Source organism: Phocoena phocoena, chromosome 9 (assembly GCF_963924675.1).
Source record: "Phocoena phocoena chromosome 9, mPhoPho1.1, whole genome shotgun sequence".
Lineage (NCBI taxonomy): Eukaryota > Metazoa > Chordata > Mammalia > Artiodactyla > Phocoenidae > Phocoena > Phocoena phocoena.
The window spans coordinates 85,184,656-85,202,068 of NC_089227.1; positions in this window are offsets into that span (position 1 = coordinate 85,184,656).

The window sequence follows — 17,413 nt, forward strand, 5'->3', positions numbered from 1 at the left end:
CATAACTGAGACATGTAAGTGAAGATGGTATGATGTAAGGTGGTCCGTGGTAAACCCCCTCCATGGTGGCCCCATAATGATCCCTGTCTCCCGCGATTCGTGTTCTTGTGAATCCCCTCCCCTCGAGCGTGGAGGGACTTAGCAATTCACTTCTAATAGGCTACAACACAACTAATGGGATGTCACTTCTGAGTTAGGTTACCAAAGCCTGTGGTTTCCATCTTCTGAATCCTCTCCGAGGCTGTCATGTGCTTGCTCTGATGGAAATAACACTATGTTGTGAGCGGCCCTCTGGTGGGGGCCCCGTTGACAAGAAACTGGTCTCGGGTGGCCTCGGCCTGAAGCGGCCTGAAGCAGGATTTTGGTTCCCAGCCAGAGACTGATGTCAGGCTACAGCAGTGAGAGTGCTGAATCCTAGTCACTAGACCACCAGGGACCAATGGCCAGTGACAAGGCCCTGGCCCATACGGCTTTGCAGAAATGAATTCCCACAAAAACAAAGTAGTGAAGCAAGTAAATTGTTTACTAGGAAGGAAAAAGAATACGTGTGGATAGACACATGGGCGGACTCAGAGAGAGAGAGTTGCACCCTTGTGGTAGTTTGAATCACTTATATGGGGCATTTCTTCCAGGCTTCCTTCGGCCAATCATCTTGCTTTGCCTGGTCCTGAGTCTGTATTTGGTTTATCTCAGGGTACTCTCATGTGTGCGTGCACATCTGTTAGCCAAGATGAATTCTAGCCAAGAGGCCTATGGGTAGGTTGACGTCACTCCCTTTTTGACCTCCAAGTAGCCTTTCTGCGCGTGTGTAGTTGGGAAGTTCTCCTCGACCTCGAGAATGAGAACTATGCGGTCTCTTATCTGGAAAGGGCTTATTTCCTCCTCTTTTTCATCTTGGAGTATCTGTCCACAGGGGACCAACTCCAGCTGCTCAGCCTGGGGCCCATCTATCTCCTGCCTCAAAACTAGGGGAGGCCTCTGGCCAATAGCCAACAAGGAGTTGAGGCATCTGTCCAACTGTCTGGAGGAAATGAGTCTTGCCACCAACCACATGAATCAACTTGGGAAGCTGGGGCTACTCCCTGGCTGAGCCTTGAGATGCCGCAGCCCTGGTGACACCTTGACTATAACCTGTGTGACACTTTGAGGCAGAAACACCCAGCGAAGCCATGCCTGGATTCCTGACCCCCACACGCTGTGAGATACTGTTTTAAGCCATGCAGTTTGGGGGTAATTTGGCAACAATAGGTAATAAATATGTACATGGTCTCCTAAATCATGCTGTTTTTGAAGCACAGAACCCAGACTCACCTCAAAACAAATTTTAAGAGGTGGTGTGACCCAGGGACCTCTTCTGGAGAACTTGTTTAGGCCAAGCTTCCTCCAGTATGGTGGGCAGGTTCAAGTTCAGTAGTGCCATGTCTCTCATGTGGCCAGCTGGACAGAAGTTAGGTTCTAACAGCGACAGCCTAACTGTATAAAATGCAAACAGGGAGGACTCCGTTGTGGAGAACCACAGGTGACAGCCAGATGTTTCAGCCGGTGCTGTTATATCTAGGATGTGTAGAGGGTTGCACTTGGAGAATCCGGGTGGCCTTCTCAGCTCCAAATGGCAATGAAGCTGAGTATGTGCCGTGGACGCCAAGCCCCTATGGCTGGTGCCCCATATGGCTGCTGTGGACCAGAGGAATATCCTCAGGAATATTTCAGTCTTCTGGAATATCTGTGGGATGAAAAGTCAGACACGGGAGACTGTTACATCACAGAGTCTCACTGCAGGCATGATTAGGCGTAGAGATCCGGAGAGCATTCAGGTGGCCCAGCCACTCGCTGAAACTATTTCACAGGGAGGGCATCTCCGCAGGTCTCCATGAACCAAGACTCCTCAAAATCCTGTGTTTCCCAAGGGATTCCACAGAACTATTAGGAGGTTCTCCTACTGGGGAGCAGGTCGACAGTCAGAGAATATGTCCCAAGAGGATAGTTTCTTGCTGCTACAGCCCCCAGGGTGGAGTTTTCTCTAAGCATCCTTGAATACTGCGAACATGCTTGCTGGGCTCTTCAATTCAGGTCTCCATTCCCTGCTCCCTGAACTTTGGCCTCAGCTATGAAGCCCAAGTATCCAATGCCTTCCACTTAGGCACCCTCCTCTGCTTCTCACCAGATGTTTTCTTCTTCTTCATCTGTGTCCATCTGTAGGTCTGCAGGTTGACAATATACAGTTGAAACACTTAAGTACAGTTTTATTGACACCAACGTCCTGTCCCCACAGAAAGAATTGTGAAGAAGTGATACGACACAGGAGGGACTTCCCCTCTGTGCTTTCAAAAGCAGAATTCCTTAAGCTGCTATAGGTAACCTTTAGCTCAGGAGGCTGGTCCTTGTGGAAGAACAGATGAGAAATCTCGCTTCCTCTGCCACACATGCTCCCACCCAGAATCCAGCAGCAGCCTGGGACAGGCAGGGCTCTGAGCCGACAGCAGGGCGGGGTGCAGCCCAGCTGGCAGCTGTGATTGCTCTGTCTGCAGAGGAGGAGGTGTTATCAGTCTCATTACAAGAAAAAGGCTATTAATGGAGGAGTGTGCTTTTGGAGGGATGGTGGGTAAGGGAAGAAAGAACTGAGCAAAGGGACAGCTATTGTGTCTGATTTTCAAGGTTACCTGATGAGATAGCACTGCAGCTCCCTTGTGGCCTGGAAAAGCAATTCCTTTCTGATGGCTTTATAATGAAGAAGAGAGACCCTTTTGTTAACAATAACTTGTATTTATCTCATGTCTTTCTTAAGGGAAACTGCAAGTGCTTCAGAGATTTTATCTTTATAAAAAGCTGATGAGTAGGTGTGAAGACCTTCTGGTGAACTCAGCCCCTCTGTCCCTAATTCGATCCCTTTGCCAGCAGTCCTCTGACTTCCTTCTGGTGACGACTGACACGAGTGGGCGTGCGATCACCCTGGCAGTGCTGTAGACTAGGGGGCAGGGTAGCCTGCTTCCACCCAGGACCGTTCAGTGTCTCTTGTTCACGTGTGCCCTGTCCGCAATCCCACTCCCGTAGTCTTAAATTAAAGGGACTTTATTCAGAGGAAATGAGAGTACTTCACAGAATTCAAGACCCATAAGAATGGCTGAACTTCACAAAGGTCTGGAACTGGGTCCTGGAAAGACATCTTTCTCTGTCTCTCTCCCTCTCTCTCTCTGAGATCACACAGTTCCCTGGGGCTCCCTGTCTCTGTGCCCTTATTTCCTACTACTGTTTCTCTCTAGAGACCCCTTTCTCTGATTGTGTCTCTGGATGCATGTCCCCATGTGGCAGCCTTGACACTTGAGTTATCAGGTTCAGGACGGGCAGTTCCTTTAGTGTGGTTATCCTAGAAGAGGAAACCGATGGGCTCCCCTTGTTGCCTAGACTTGAGTCCACCCAGTCCAGTCATTTCTGGTAGTAGAAAGGGCTTCCTCCTCCAGGGTGTAGTAGGATTTGTGCCTTTGTATTTCTTTGTAGGTTGTTCCCTTTGCTTGGAATGACCTTGGCCTTGACTCCTCAGGGGATCCTCAGCCCACATGTATCCTTCTCTGAGAGGCCATCCCTCGCCACTTTCCTCGCCTCTTCCACCCCTACCTGCTCTGCACAACCTGTTGATCCCTCTTCTCCTCCACTGTTACTGTTTGCTTATTTGTGCCCTAGACTCTGTGTCCTTCTAGCATGCAAGTGCCTTGAGGGCAAGCCTTTTGTCTCTCTCCTTTGTGTATCTTGAAAGCTAGCAAAGTGCCCTTCAAAGGCCTGTGAGTGAATGAATGCATGAAAAGCAATAGATCTCAGACAAAGGTTTTGTAATTTTTGTCTTTCCGCTCATGTTTTGTAGTAGCAAAAGAAATGATCCTCTTTTTAAATAAACACTTATATTATGGTTGAATAAAGAGACTTGGGAATAAACTGCACTTGCCACTAGGTTCTTTCACTTTGGGGGATTAAGGGGAGGACCCCGAGGCTGCAGCCACAGTGTGCAGCGTCCTGCTGTGTGGATCAGGAGCTCTTTTCTTGCCATCCCTCTTATGGCTACTGAAGTGTGGAGAATCAGCATTCGTGTCGCGTACAATCTTTCATTTTATTTTATGATAATGTATCTATAGATTCGTGATTATTTTAGGTATAGCAGTGTTGATTTATGATCATGTGCCTCAAACATTTTCGTTAGTTAGGATCATTTTGCCTTAAAGTTTGCAGCAATACGAAACATGGCAAGATCACTGTATGACAGTAGGTGGGGTAGGGGAGGAGAGGTAGGCACGTAGGGTGGCAAAACTGAATCACCTGAAGAGTTTTCCGGATATCCCATCTCCCACCTTCACTTGACACCCATGCTGGTCTTGTTCCCCAGGTGCCACTTGCCACTTGCATCTCTTTGCTCATTGTTTCTGTCTCATTCTCCCAGGCTCTGGTGGAAACTGTGAAAGACAGAAAGGATGAGGAGAAGGGTGGGTGAGCTCTCTCCCTCTCCTCTTTTTTCTTCAGCCCTTTAAATACCCCTTGATCCCATGCTGGTAGAGCCTCTCCTTAAGTCTCCGAGTCTCCCATCCTCCTCCTTAGCAACAAGCCAACATCTTTGCTAGTGTGTAGCAGCTGTGGAGCCCACATTGAGGTGTCTGGACATAAACACCTTCTTTTTTTAAAAATTAATTAATTTATTTTTGGCTGTGTTGGGTTTTCGTTGCTGTGCGGACTTTCTCTAGTTGCGGCGAGCAGGGGCTGCTCTTCATTGCAGTGCACGGGCTTCTCACTGCGGTGGCTTCTCTTGTTGTGGAGCACAGGCTCTAGGCACGCGGGCTTCAGTAGTTGTGGCGTGCAGGCTCAGTAGTTGTGGTGCACGGGCTTAGTTGCTCCGCAGCATGTGGGATCTCCCCGGACCAGGGCTCGAACCCGTGTCCCCTGCATTGGCGGGTGGATTCTTGACTACTGCACCACCAGGGAAGCCCCGTGAACACCTTCTAATCCACTATTAAGTCCTTTAGTTTGTGTTCTCGTAACATTAACCATAATGAACTCTTCACATACTGATGTCAATTGAATATGCTGCTTCCCCAGGCAGGGTCTAGTCATTTAGCGTTAATTAATGATGACTTATTGCAAATGATGTTACTGACTTACGGACGCTCCTGGGTGACATGCACATTTTTCAGATGAAGCCATAACATTATTACTTAGTGTTCACATAGCACTTTGCATGCTAAGGATGCCTGGTAATTGAGTTGGCTGCTTTGTCACTATTCCTCATGCTGATCCCATCATGCGGGTTAGTGAAGGTGTCTCTCATTTTATGTAAACTTGATGCACTGGGTTTTAAACTTGCCATGTTGCTGACATGGAGGAATGACATTTTATTGATCGCAGAGTCTGGGGCTCATCAGGTGTTCAGTGGCGACAGTACCTGTGAAGCACAAAACTGGAGGGTGGCTCCATCAGGCATTTTTAATACCCGGAAAGAACAAATGGGGGAGCTGCTCTAGGGGGATGTGCCGTCAGATGTTTAGATATGAGAGGAGGTGAGGGAACGTGTCAGCTGATGGTCAAGGGGACCTCTGAGATACAGACAAGGCCACAAAGGACAAATAAGCCACTCAGGTGGACCATGCTGCTCATAGATATGACCAAGGTCATAAGGTTTTGTTGTCAGAATTTTCAGCCTATTTTATGGGTGGGGTTTTCAGTGGGAAACATCTTGGTTTCTATACAACCAAAATCATTTGGAGACATTGGAAATTTGTTTTATGCAGGAAATGTTAAAAATCAATGTTGCTGGACCACATCTATACTGTTGAGTAGGGGAAGGAAATCCTTGTGTTATTTTTTCCATTTTCAGGATTAAGGAAGTTCAAGAATAAGGAGATGGCCAACGAGCCAAGCCTCATAGAATGAGGCGGGAGAGATTGCAGAGAAATCTTTGGCCATGCAATTCGGAATCCTTTTTCATCTCCTCTCTACTCTCTGTCACCTGCCTACCAATGTTGCCCTTTTATTCTGGACACATTATATAGTCTGAAATATTAAACACATCCATTTTGAAACAGTATTTTGATTTCTAATAAATGATAAGGAGAGGGGAAATGAGATTCCCCTCTGGCCAGAAAAAGGGCAGAGTCTTCACTCTCCATGGGAGAAAGATAAGCCCAGTCGATTTGTGGAGATGGTCTCAGAATGAAATGATCTCTCCAGGAACTTCTATATTTAAAAAAATGCAACTTGTCTTTCTTAGAAGAAGCACTATTAGCATCTTCCCTTTGTCCCTCTTCTGCGGCAAACTCCAGGACCTTAATTAATTCCTGCTCTTGATTTTATTGGTTCATTTCTGTCTTGTCCTTGTCTTGCTTGCCAACCCCATTTTAAAACAGAAATTGGCTCCCATAACAGACAACTAAGAATTCATCTGAAGCTCAAGTATGAGTAGAACTCATATCAGAAGCTTTTATTTATTATTCCTTGACTCTTGTATCAGAACCTTTTGATGAAGCCCAAGCAAACCAGTGACACATTCAGATCAGCTTTAGCAATTTGCACCTTCATGGAGGGCTTAGCAGAGCAGCTTTGTTCTGATGTCTTAAAAAAAAATCCATTTATATCTGTCGGGAAATGCAACCTTATTTGTGTCTGGGACTGTGTCCCTGGGCTGGTAATGATGATAAATCAACTCAAGTCTCAAGCATGCTGGTAGAGTGCTCAAAACATCAGGTTCACCTGGGAGGGGAGGATGTGTCCTTGGGGGTGACCTCCACCTCCCTGGCCCAGTCCCTTGCAGAAGCTTCTAGGTGGAGAAGAAGCAGACCCCCTGGGGAGGGGAGACAGTGTAGTAAATGGTCAGCAGAGGCAACCCTAGAGTCTAACTATCCGAAATTCACATTCTGACACTCCACTTTCTAGACATGTTGGCTTGGGCCAGTCACTTGACCTCTTTGAGCCTCAATTTTCTCACCAGGAAAATGGACATAATGGTACCAACCCTGTAAGGCTGTTGTAAAGATTAAATTAAATGAGATGATACACTTAAGGCACTTGCCACATGGTGAGTGCTTGCTCAGGGGTCACTTTTATCTTGATATGCAGAGCTAAAATTTGGTGAGAGAAACAGGTGGATATACAAGTAGAAGGCAGGACACCAGATATTCTGGACCTGGAAAAAGATTCACCTGCTGATATCTTGTTTGTTACCCTTTGAAGCATGCGCATTAAATGTGCATGCCATCCCCATCCGCTAGGTTCATGGGCAGAGTAATGAGGCTCATCTCCAGGCAGACCAGCCTGAGTGGGGGCAGGGCTGTGGGCAGCAGAAGAGGCTGGGTAAGTTTTCTCGGGTCACGGGCTGGTTAGTGGTGGAGCTGGGATTTGTATCCAGGTTGTCTGACTCCAGAACCATGGTTCTCAACCTTGTCTGCCGATTAAAGTCACCTAGAGAGCTACTAAGTGTCCAGATGCCTGGGCAGGGCCCGAGCCCAATGAAACCAGAGCTTCTGGGGGTGGGACCCAGGTAGCAGTAGCTTTTAAAGGTCTCCAGATGATGGCAGTGTGCAACAAGGCTGAGAAAAACTGCTCTAGACTAGGGCAGTGGTTTTCAGAGTGTGGTTCCCCGAGCCATCAGCATCCCCTGGGAAACTGGGAAAAATGCAAATTACTGTGCTCCACCCCAGACCTTCTGAATCAGAAACCATGGGGGTGAGGCCCAGCAATCTGCATTTTAACAGGCCCTGCAGGTGATTCTGATTCATACTCGTTTGAGAACCGCTGCTGCAGAGCTGTGCTTCTCAAACAGCAGTGTGCCTATGAGTCATGCTAAAGCAGAGATACAGATTCGGTAGGACAGGAGTGGGACCAGGGCTTTTGAATTGATGAAGACGCTGCTTGTACACGATCACGTTTGAGGAGTGAGGGACCCTCTCCTTCAGTCAACAGGCTGCCTCCAGAGGCCCCAGACGGCCTGCATCAGAATCACCTGGGATATTTGTTAACATGCAAATGCCTTGGCCCTGCTCCAGACCTACTGAATTCTGATCTCTGAGGCTAGGCAGTGCACGTTTGCACAAACACCAGGGTGAGTTTTTTAAAGTCCTGGTAAGTTTGGGAACCTGTGTTCCCAAGGGCCCTGATCACGATTGGTACCTGTTCCTGTACCAGCAAGTCCCTTTCAATCCCCAGGACCGGCCGGCCAGCCAGCTATAGCCAGGCAGGGTCTGGAGAGCAGGCAGTGGGTGCTAGAGCTTAAAAAAAAAAAAAAAAAAAGAGACCAGCAACAGAAGCCCTCAGGCTACTGTCAGTGCATCTCCAGCTGAGAACCACATCTTGCTGTGTCCCCAGCCTACAGGGCGCAGGGCTGTATTAATCCCTTGGTCTCTGACACTGTCGTGTTCAGACACACCTTGGGTCCTGAGGCTAGAAATACAACTTCCCTTCCTCCTTTGGATGCAGGGTGACTGCCCGTTCTGCCCAGCTACCCCTCTGACCCAGTGACCTTTGGCCAGCCCACAGGCCAGTAGGCTGGGAGCTGGCATGGCCCCCGCCCCCCCGGATGTGCTGTAGGCTGCCACCCCACATGTGGTAGCAGCTGCTCTAGCTTGATGAGCCCAGAACAGCGGAGACCCAAAGAGCTGTTCCAGTTCACCCGGAGGAAGAATTACGTTCGTGTGGGTAGTGTGCAGGCTTAGAAGCAAGCTCTTCAGAGGTAGACAGCCCTTACTCTGGGGCCATTTGGACTGGTTCCCTCACAGGGCACACACATGTCCTTGAACCCATGTTCGCATAAGCACTGCAGTCCTAAAACGCCACGGTGGGCAGGGCTAGCTTTGGCCAGCACAGTACACGGGAGGGGCTTGGGAATAACCCCACCTCAGCATCCCCATTCGTCTGACCTGAAATATATCAGCATTTGTACCTAGCAAGGAGCTCGGAACTCCACCCTTGGCCGCTTATTCCTTTAGATCTCATGGGCTTCTTGATCATAGAATCCTTTCTGAAAATCTAAAATATAAATATCCTGGAGTAGTTTCCTCCCCTCTGAAATGGGCAATCATCATTTAGGCTGGAGTGAGGATTCCGTAGTTAACATATGGAAAGAAGAACAGAAGAAAGCCTGGTACAGGGTAAAGGCTGTGTAAGCGTTAGCTGCTATTATTGTTTTTAGTGCCAGGTAAAGTAAAAAACTGGTATCTTTTTGGGGGGAGCTTTTCATCTAGATCATTGCTAAACGTGCCACCAGGTAGAAAGCCTGAGGCCTGTAGTTCCCAAGCCATTCTGGTCATTAAGAGGCCAGGTGCAGGGGTGGGGGGACGATTAAATAACACAGGAACATCCCCTCCATCCCCAGGAGTGAGGAACTCTGATGCCTCTGTCATCTAGAAAACAGAGCCTAACATGGTAACGTGACTTGTCTAGGAGTCTTATCTGGCAGATGAACAGAAATGACTAGCTGTTTGACCTGAATTACAATGACCCCCTGCAGACTAGCCTCAGACACATCTGTAGGTTTGCAGGCAGCTTGATACTCCTTCAGGTGGCCCTTTATGATGTATCACAAGGCCCCCTCCTCCTCATTCTGCTCTGGTTGGAATAATAGCCACTAAAAAGCCATTTTTGAGGGTTCAGTCGAGGTCTCCTTAATAAAGTGCAGCGAAGCAGGAGGGGCAAGTTGCAGCCCCCAGGTGCGTCTGCAGTGAGGCTGGCCTTCCTGTATGGCCCTTACCTGAACACAAAGGATCACAGGTCTCACCAGGCGGGCTTCTGCTCGCGCTTGCAGGCTGGGAGGGAGGAGAGTATTCTCCACCTCCGCCCCGCTCTCCAATTTTATTTACGGGGAACCTGAGGCTCAGAGAGATCATGTGACTTCCCTAAGGTCACTGATTGGATCCTGACTGATACACCTCATTAATAACATGGTTACAAGGACAAGATATATTTCCTGTGCATCAATCCTGTCTACCAGAGCTTAGTGTAAGTACCTCATGGGTGGACTTAGGGACTTCAAAGAGATTTGCGTATTGACTGAAATATCCCAGCGTTGCTGTTCTATTTCCCTGATTTCATATGTTTCGCTGTTGAGTGAGAGAGAAGAGGATGCGTGTTGGGATATGGGGATATGGGATATGAAGACTGGGGGTTTTTCCTGGAAATTGAAAAACTTGAGGTTTTGCTTTACTTTTTCTGATACAAGGCAGGCTCTGAGAAGGCCTAGAAGATTCCAGGATGGGTGGAACCTTGTTCTTCTGTTATCTCATGGGGCCCATCTCCTTGCTCCTCTCCAGTTTACCTCCACAGTTTCCTCCCAGGATACAGGAGACAGGAGATAGGATCAGAGTCGGGGAAGGTGGAGGGGAAAGAGCCCAGGAGAAGGGGGAGGGCAGTGAGTCATACTATGTATTTAGAGAAAAATAAGATGCTGAAATAGATACCATTCATGAAAAATTTTAGAATTTCCTGCCTGAGCCCCAGAAGCATGACTGGGTGACCTTCTTGTGTCAGCAACAGGAGCTCAGGGTTTCCGTCAGAACTGTCTGCCTTAGAAGAATCCCTTCCACCAGTGTTCAGAGCCTCATGCACTCCAGCCCATTCGACCATGATCTGTTGGCCCATGGCCGCCATTTCCTTTTTGCCTTCCAATCTCTCCCCTCTGCTTTCTTAGAGGGGCCTCTGCTCCAGGGCTTTATCTTCAGAGTTGCCTCCATCCTGAGCTAAAAGGGTGGGGATGGATGCTCCTTGAGGAAGAACTCTCTCTGGTCCTTGCTCAGCTACTTCAGGTTATGAGGCGTGAGAACAGCAAGCCACATGTATGCCAAGGACACAGGATTGAATTGTGTTACGTTGCCCATGGCAACAGATTCTGAGGCCGCTTCTCCTCTGACTGGGTCACACCTGTGTTTGAGAACTATTGCACTTTCTTTAGTGTTTGAGAGTTTTGGGGTGTTCCCTCCCTTCACATGAAGTGGTAATTTTCTTGCGGTATTCAACACACACACACACACACACACACACACACACACGCACACGCACACACATGCACGCACACATGAGCAGTCACTTCCTGAGCCGTGGTTGACATATGAATATGTATTCTCAGCTGTTGATGTTGGAGGAACTTCTGGAACACTGCCTGGGAGTCTGAGTGTGAGAAATTGAGTTCTGGATCTCCAGGTCAATAAGGAAACTGAGATACCACTGTGGAAATAATACCCAGTTGGAGTTGGAGGCCTGGGTTCCCCCCTAGTTTTTTTTTTTAACTTATTTTTATTAATTAATTAATTTATTTTTGGTTGTGTTGGGTCTTCAGTGCTGTGCGTGGGCTTTATCTAGTTGCGTCGAGCGGGGGCTGCTCTTCGTTGTGGTGCACAGTCTTCTCATTGTGGTGGCCTCTCGTTTCAGAGCACAGGCTCTAGGCACGCAGGTTTCAGTAGTTGTGGCATGTGGGCTCAGTAGTTCTGGCTTGCGGGCTCTAGAGGAGCACAGGCTCAGTAGTTGTGGCACATGGGCTTAGCTGCTCCGCGGCATGTGGGATCTTCCCGGACCAGGGCTCGAACCCATGTCCGCTGCATTGGCAGGGGGACTCTTAACCACTGCACCACCAGGGAAGTCCCCCGCCCCCCCAGTTTTGCTTCCTATTAGCTATGGGCAAGTAACCTAATGTTGATAAGCCTCCCTTTCTTTATCTATTTCTTGGGGTAAAATACTTATCTCACAACGTTACTGTGAGGATTAAATTACAGGAAATGAGATAATGGCTGTGGAAGTGTCTACAATGACTGATAAAAATGTCTTGATGAAGAGTGGGTACAGTTCGTGTACATGGTGCTAGGCATTACTGGGGAAATCTACAAAAGAAATAGATGACATGGACCCTTTATTTAAAAAAAATGTAAAATACAAGTAACATACAATTTACCATCTTAACCATTTTTAAGTGTATAGTTAAGTAGTGTTAAGTACATTCACATTGTTGTACAACTGATCCTGCGGAACATTTTCACCTTGCAAAACTGAAACTCTATACCCATTAAACAGCAGGCTCCCCACTTCTCCCTCCCGAAGCCCTTGGCAACCACCATTCTACTCTCTGTTTCTATGAATCCAGCTACTCTAGATACTTCATATAAGTAGAACTGTACAGTGTTTGTCTTTCCGTGTCTTGCTTATTTCACTTATCCTAATGTCCTCAAGGTTCATCTGTGTTGTAGCAGGATTCAGAATTCCCTTCCTTTTTAAGGCTGAATGATATTCTAATGGCATGGACCTTTTAAAAATGTCTGGGTAACATGAAAAACAGCATATATGGAGAGCCATGAAAAATGACAAAGCAGCCTATTACACAAGGCACCCAAAGCACAACAATAGAAGAGTAGATAATTTCCAGGGGGCCCCCGTCCTTCCTGGGCCTGGCTTTGCATCTTAGGACTGAGCATCCCTAAATGACAGCATCGGGGTCAGGCTAGATATATTCATCAGAACCCTGTGGTTCAGGACAGCGATTCCCAAACAAATGGTGAGGGAGAGTGCTGAACAATTTAAATTTGCCCCGAGTTTCCAGGAGTGAGCGGCAGTAGGAGCGAGAGACAGAGACAGAGAAGGGTCAGTGTCTGAAGTGGGGGCAGCCTTTTGGGACAGAGCTCTTAACTCTGTGAAGTTTGAGGCTAAATCCAGGTAGTTGGTGGCGGAATTGAATTGAATTGTTGGACACCTAATTGGTGTTGAAGAATCAGAATTGGTTGCTTTGGGGGGAAAATCCCTCAATGGCCTAATCCTTGAATTCTCACACCACAAACCAAAGCACTCCCTACGGAAGTTACTAGAATTGCAAGCTTCATGCTAAAGATAAAAACAGGCAACCACCAGAGGACTTGCTTGGTAAAACTGTGCGTTCTGAGTGACAGCAGACATTACAGGTGACTTGGGAAGAATGGCTCAGTTTGGAGTGAGACTAGAATCAGAGCTGAGCTAGAAAGAAAATGAGTCATAAGCGGGAGAAGATATTTCCCTGCATGTAAACCCATCAAGGACGAATATCCAGAATATACTTCGCCCTCCATACCCATGGGTTCCACATCCCTGGATTTAATCGACTGCAAATCAAAAATTTTTTTTTTTTTTTTTTGCGGTACGCGGGCCTCTCCCTGCTGTGGTCTCTCCTGTTGCAGAGCGCAGGCTCAGCGGCCATGGCTCATGGGCCCAGCCGCTCTGCGGCATGTGGGATCCTCCCGGACCAGGGCACGAACCCGTGTCCCCTGCACCGGCAGGCGGACTCTCAACCACTGCGCCACCAGGGAAGCCCATCAAAAATATTTTTTAAAAATTCCAGAAAGTTCTAAGAAGTAAAACTTGAATTTGCATCAGCAAGTATTTACATAGCATTTACATTGTATTTACAACTATTTACATAGCATTTGCAGTGTATTCGGTATTATAAGTAATCTAGTGATAATTTAAAGCGTACAGGAGGATTGCGTGGGTTATATTGTAGATATTACACCACTTAATGTAAGGGACTTGAGCATCTGTGTGGGTTTTGGTATCTGCAGGGCGTCCTGGAACCAACCCCCGTGGATACTGAGGGACAACAGTACATGAAGAATTCCACAAATCAGTAAGAAAAAGATAAGCCACTAAAAATGTTCAAAGGATAAAGAGGGAGCAATTCACAGATGAAGAATCCTGAATAGCCAATAAATATACGAAAACTGTTCAACCGTACTAGTTTCCAGAGAGCAAAAAAAACCCCACAGTGAGATGCCGTTTCATATCCTTCAGTTTAGCAAAAAATTAAAAAGTTTGATAATATCAGCAAGAATGTGGGATAATGGGAACTCTCTTACAATGCTGGTGGTTACAGCCGATCTGCAGTATCTAGGAAAAATTAAGATTTGCAGACTCTGTGATCCAGCATTTCCACTCCTGAGGTGTGTGTCCTCTAGAGACAGTCCTTTGTAGACAAGGAGATGTGTACAAAGATGACTGTTTCAGCCTTGTTCTTGGCGGTCTCCTAAGTAAGCAATTGCAGAATATTATAAATAGCATGAAGCTATTTCCATAAATTTAAAAAACATATAAAATAATGCTACATACTTTTAAAGAAACGTGTAGTAAGACTCAGATACATAGAGGAGAAGGATATACACCGATTTCAGAGACTTGTTTCTTACAGGAAATGGGATAGGGTAGGGGTGAGGACTTTAACCATACCTGTCATGCTTTATTTCTCTTTGAAAATCTCAAGCAGTATGGAAAGGTTTAGCAGTTGTTGATTCTCTGTGGTGGATACATGGGTATTTGTCTTATTATTCCCTGTGATTTTTGTATGTTTGAAATATTTCATAGATGCATTCTTTTAAGTGAAAAAGGTAATGAAATCTTTCCTAATCTGGGCAAAAAAAACGGATTTTGTAATTACTCTATGTTCCTACTGCCTACATGTATATTGTTTCTTCCCCAAATCTGTGATTTAAGAAGCTTGCTTGGGACTAGGCAGAAAGGAGAGAGAGAGAGAGGTCTTAAAGCCCTGGCCACTGATCATGTAAGGGAGTGAAAAGTCACCCAGTGCAGGTGGCCTGTCCACACCTTGCCTGGGAAATGGCCACTAAGCATCTGCTAGTATGACTTCAGCAGCCGAAAACTCACTATGTCCTGCACACCTGACCATTCCACCATTGGGGATATCTTCAGGGTGAGTTTAGAGCTTTCTCCTACACAGGCTGGAAAGCTGAAGCTTTTTACTTCGTTGCTTCACCACAAGAACAGTCATAGCACGATGCCTCTCCATCCAGATCTTGAATGGGAAGCTTTCCACATGCGTCACCATTTTGTTGATCCTTCTTTAGCTGCTCTGAGATATGGCGGTGTGGCATCCAAAGATGAAGCAAGTGCTGTGAATGTGATCAGATTACAGCAGAGCACGGGGAGCCCGTAATTCACATGAACTGGATATTCTACTTTAGTATGTTTGCTTTAGCTCTTTAAATGGCCGCATCACATTATTGCTGCCTATTAGGATTGTGATCAATGACTACCTAACTGCCTCTCTTGTGCCGCAAAATCCTTTTCACATAATTCGCTGCCAGGTTGCTATTCCCTCTGCAATCATTCTGCATTTGTGCACGTGAATTTCAGAGACTGCTGCTGGGCTGTGCATTTATACTTGTTAAATGTTATCTTCTTGGCTTGGGCCGTGAATTCTAGGCTTGAGATCATGCTGAATTTTGATTATGTCATCTATGGCATGTGCTCTCCCCACTGGCTTGGTGTCGTCTGAATAATTGATTGACATATTTTCGAAGGGACAGGGCCAAGGACAGAATCCTGTAGGAAAGCAGTGAAAACTTTTCTCTGGATTGACATGGAACCATAATTAGCAATCTTTGGTTACAGCAGTTCAATTGGCCATAAATCTGTCCAAAGTATTATCATCGGACGCTGTGGGAGTGCAAGAGACAGAGTGGTTAGGAAGACTCACTGTTGTAAAGATGTCAGTTATCTCTAGATGAATCCATAAATTGAATACAATTTAAGGCAAAATGCCAACAACTTTTTTTTCATAGAACCTGGTAAGCTGATTCTAAAATTTATCTGGGAGAACAAAGGAAGGACCAGGAATACACAAGATAGTTTTGAGGAAAAAGAAGAAGAATTGGGGACATCAGTTTACCAGAAATCAAGGCTTATTACAAAATTTCCCAAGTGATTAGGGCAGTTTGGTTTTGGAACAGAAAAAGACAAAGAGATCAAAGGAACAGAAAAGAGAGCTCAGAAATAAAATCACAAGTATATGGGAATTTGATATTTGACAGGGTACACTGCAATTCTGTTAGGAATGCATAGGCTATTTTAAAAATGGCAATGGGAAACCTGGTAATCCATAATGGAAAAAATTCAATTTCCATTTCAAACGTATACTAAAATACGTTCCAGGACCTTGAAAAACCTAAATGAGAGAAGGAAAACTTCAGAATATTGGGGGAGTTGCAAGGAAATATCTTCATGACCTTGGATGTAGGAAGGGTTTCTTAAACAAAATGCCAAAAGCATAACCAAAATGAGAAGTTCGATAGATTTGACTATATGAAAACTAAAAATACTCATGTATCAAAATACAAGTTAAAAGTCAAGTTACAGGCTTGGAAGAGATGTTTGTAGAGCTTATAAAAGATGAATAATTAGTAACCAGAATATGAGAAAGCCTCTTACAAATCAATATGAAAAATACAAATAATGTAGCAGAAAAAAAGACAAAGGATATGACCAGAGAAGAGTTTTATTAAAAGGACATCTAAATGACCAGTGAATACATGAGAAAATGCTCAACCTCATTAGTAAACCGGCAACTTGCGGAGCACAGGCTCCGGACGCGCAGGCTCAGCGGCCATGGCTCACGGGCCCAGCCGCTCCGCGGCATGTGGGATCTTCCCAGACCCGGGGCATGAACCCGTGTACCCTGCATCGGCAGGCGGACTCTCAACCACTGCGCCACCAGCGAAGCCCCGGTGAGATACACTTCTGACCTGTCACACTGACAGAATTTAGGAAATCTCATAATAGCAAGTATGGGTAAGAACGTGGAACAAGGGAAGTCATCATATGTTGATGGAAGGTTTCACTGGTACAGTCTTGGAGAGAAAGTTTGGGAACAGCTAGTAAAATTGAAAATGCACATACCTTGTAGATACAGTGATTTCATTCCCAGGTGTGAATTCTAGAGAAACTCATATATGCATTAGGGGGCATTTACATGAATGTGCAATGTAACGCTGTGAGAATGACATAATTAGAAACAACCTGAATGAACATCAACAGAAGAATGAATGAACATCAACAGAAGAATGAATGAATGAATTGTGAAACACTCATTCAGTGTTCTAGTTCATGGTGATGGAAGTGATTGAGCTAAATCTACATATATAACATGGATAAATCTCAAAAACATAATGTTGAACAAAGAAAGCAGGTAGCAGAAGGATACATACAGTGTGATGCCATTTACATAAAGTCCAAAAGCATGTAAATGCTACTATATATCGGGGCGGCAAACTGTAGCCTGGGGGCCAAATCTGATTAAAGAATGCCTATTTTTATAAAGTTTTATGGGAACATAGCCACATAGCTATCTCTGGCTGCTTTTGTGCTACGAAAGCAGAGGTGAATAGTTGCAACAAAGATAGTATGGTGTGCAAAATCTGAAATATTTACTATCTGGCCCCTGGTATATATGTGTATTAGTCAGGTTAACATGTAACATAGTGGCTTCCGCAAGAGAAAACTTTGTTTTTCCTATTGGAACAGCTAGGTAAGTTTTCCAGGTCTTCTGGGGGGTAGCTCAGTAATCATTGGAGACCCAAGGTCCTTCCCTATGGGTTCTCTGTCATCCTCATGATCCAAGATGGCGTCATCTCATCATCCAAGATGGTGC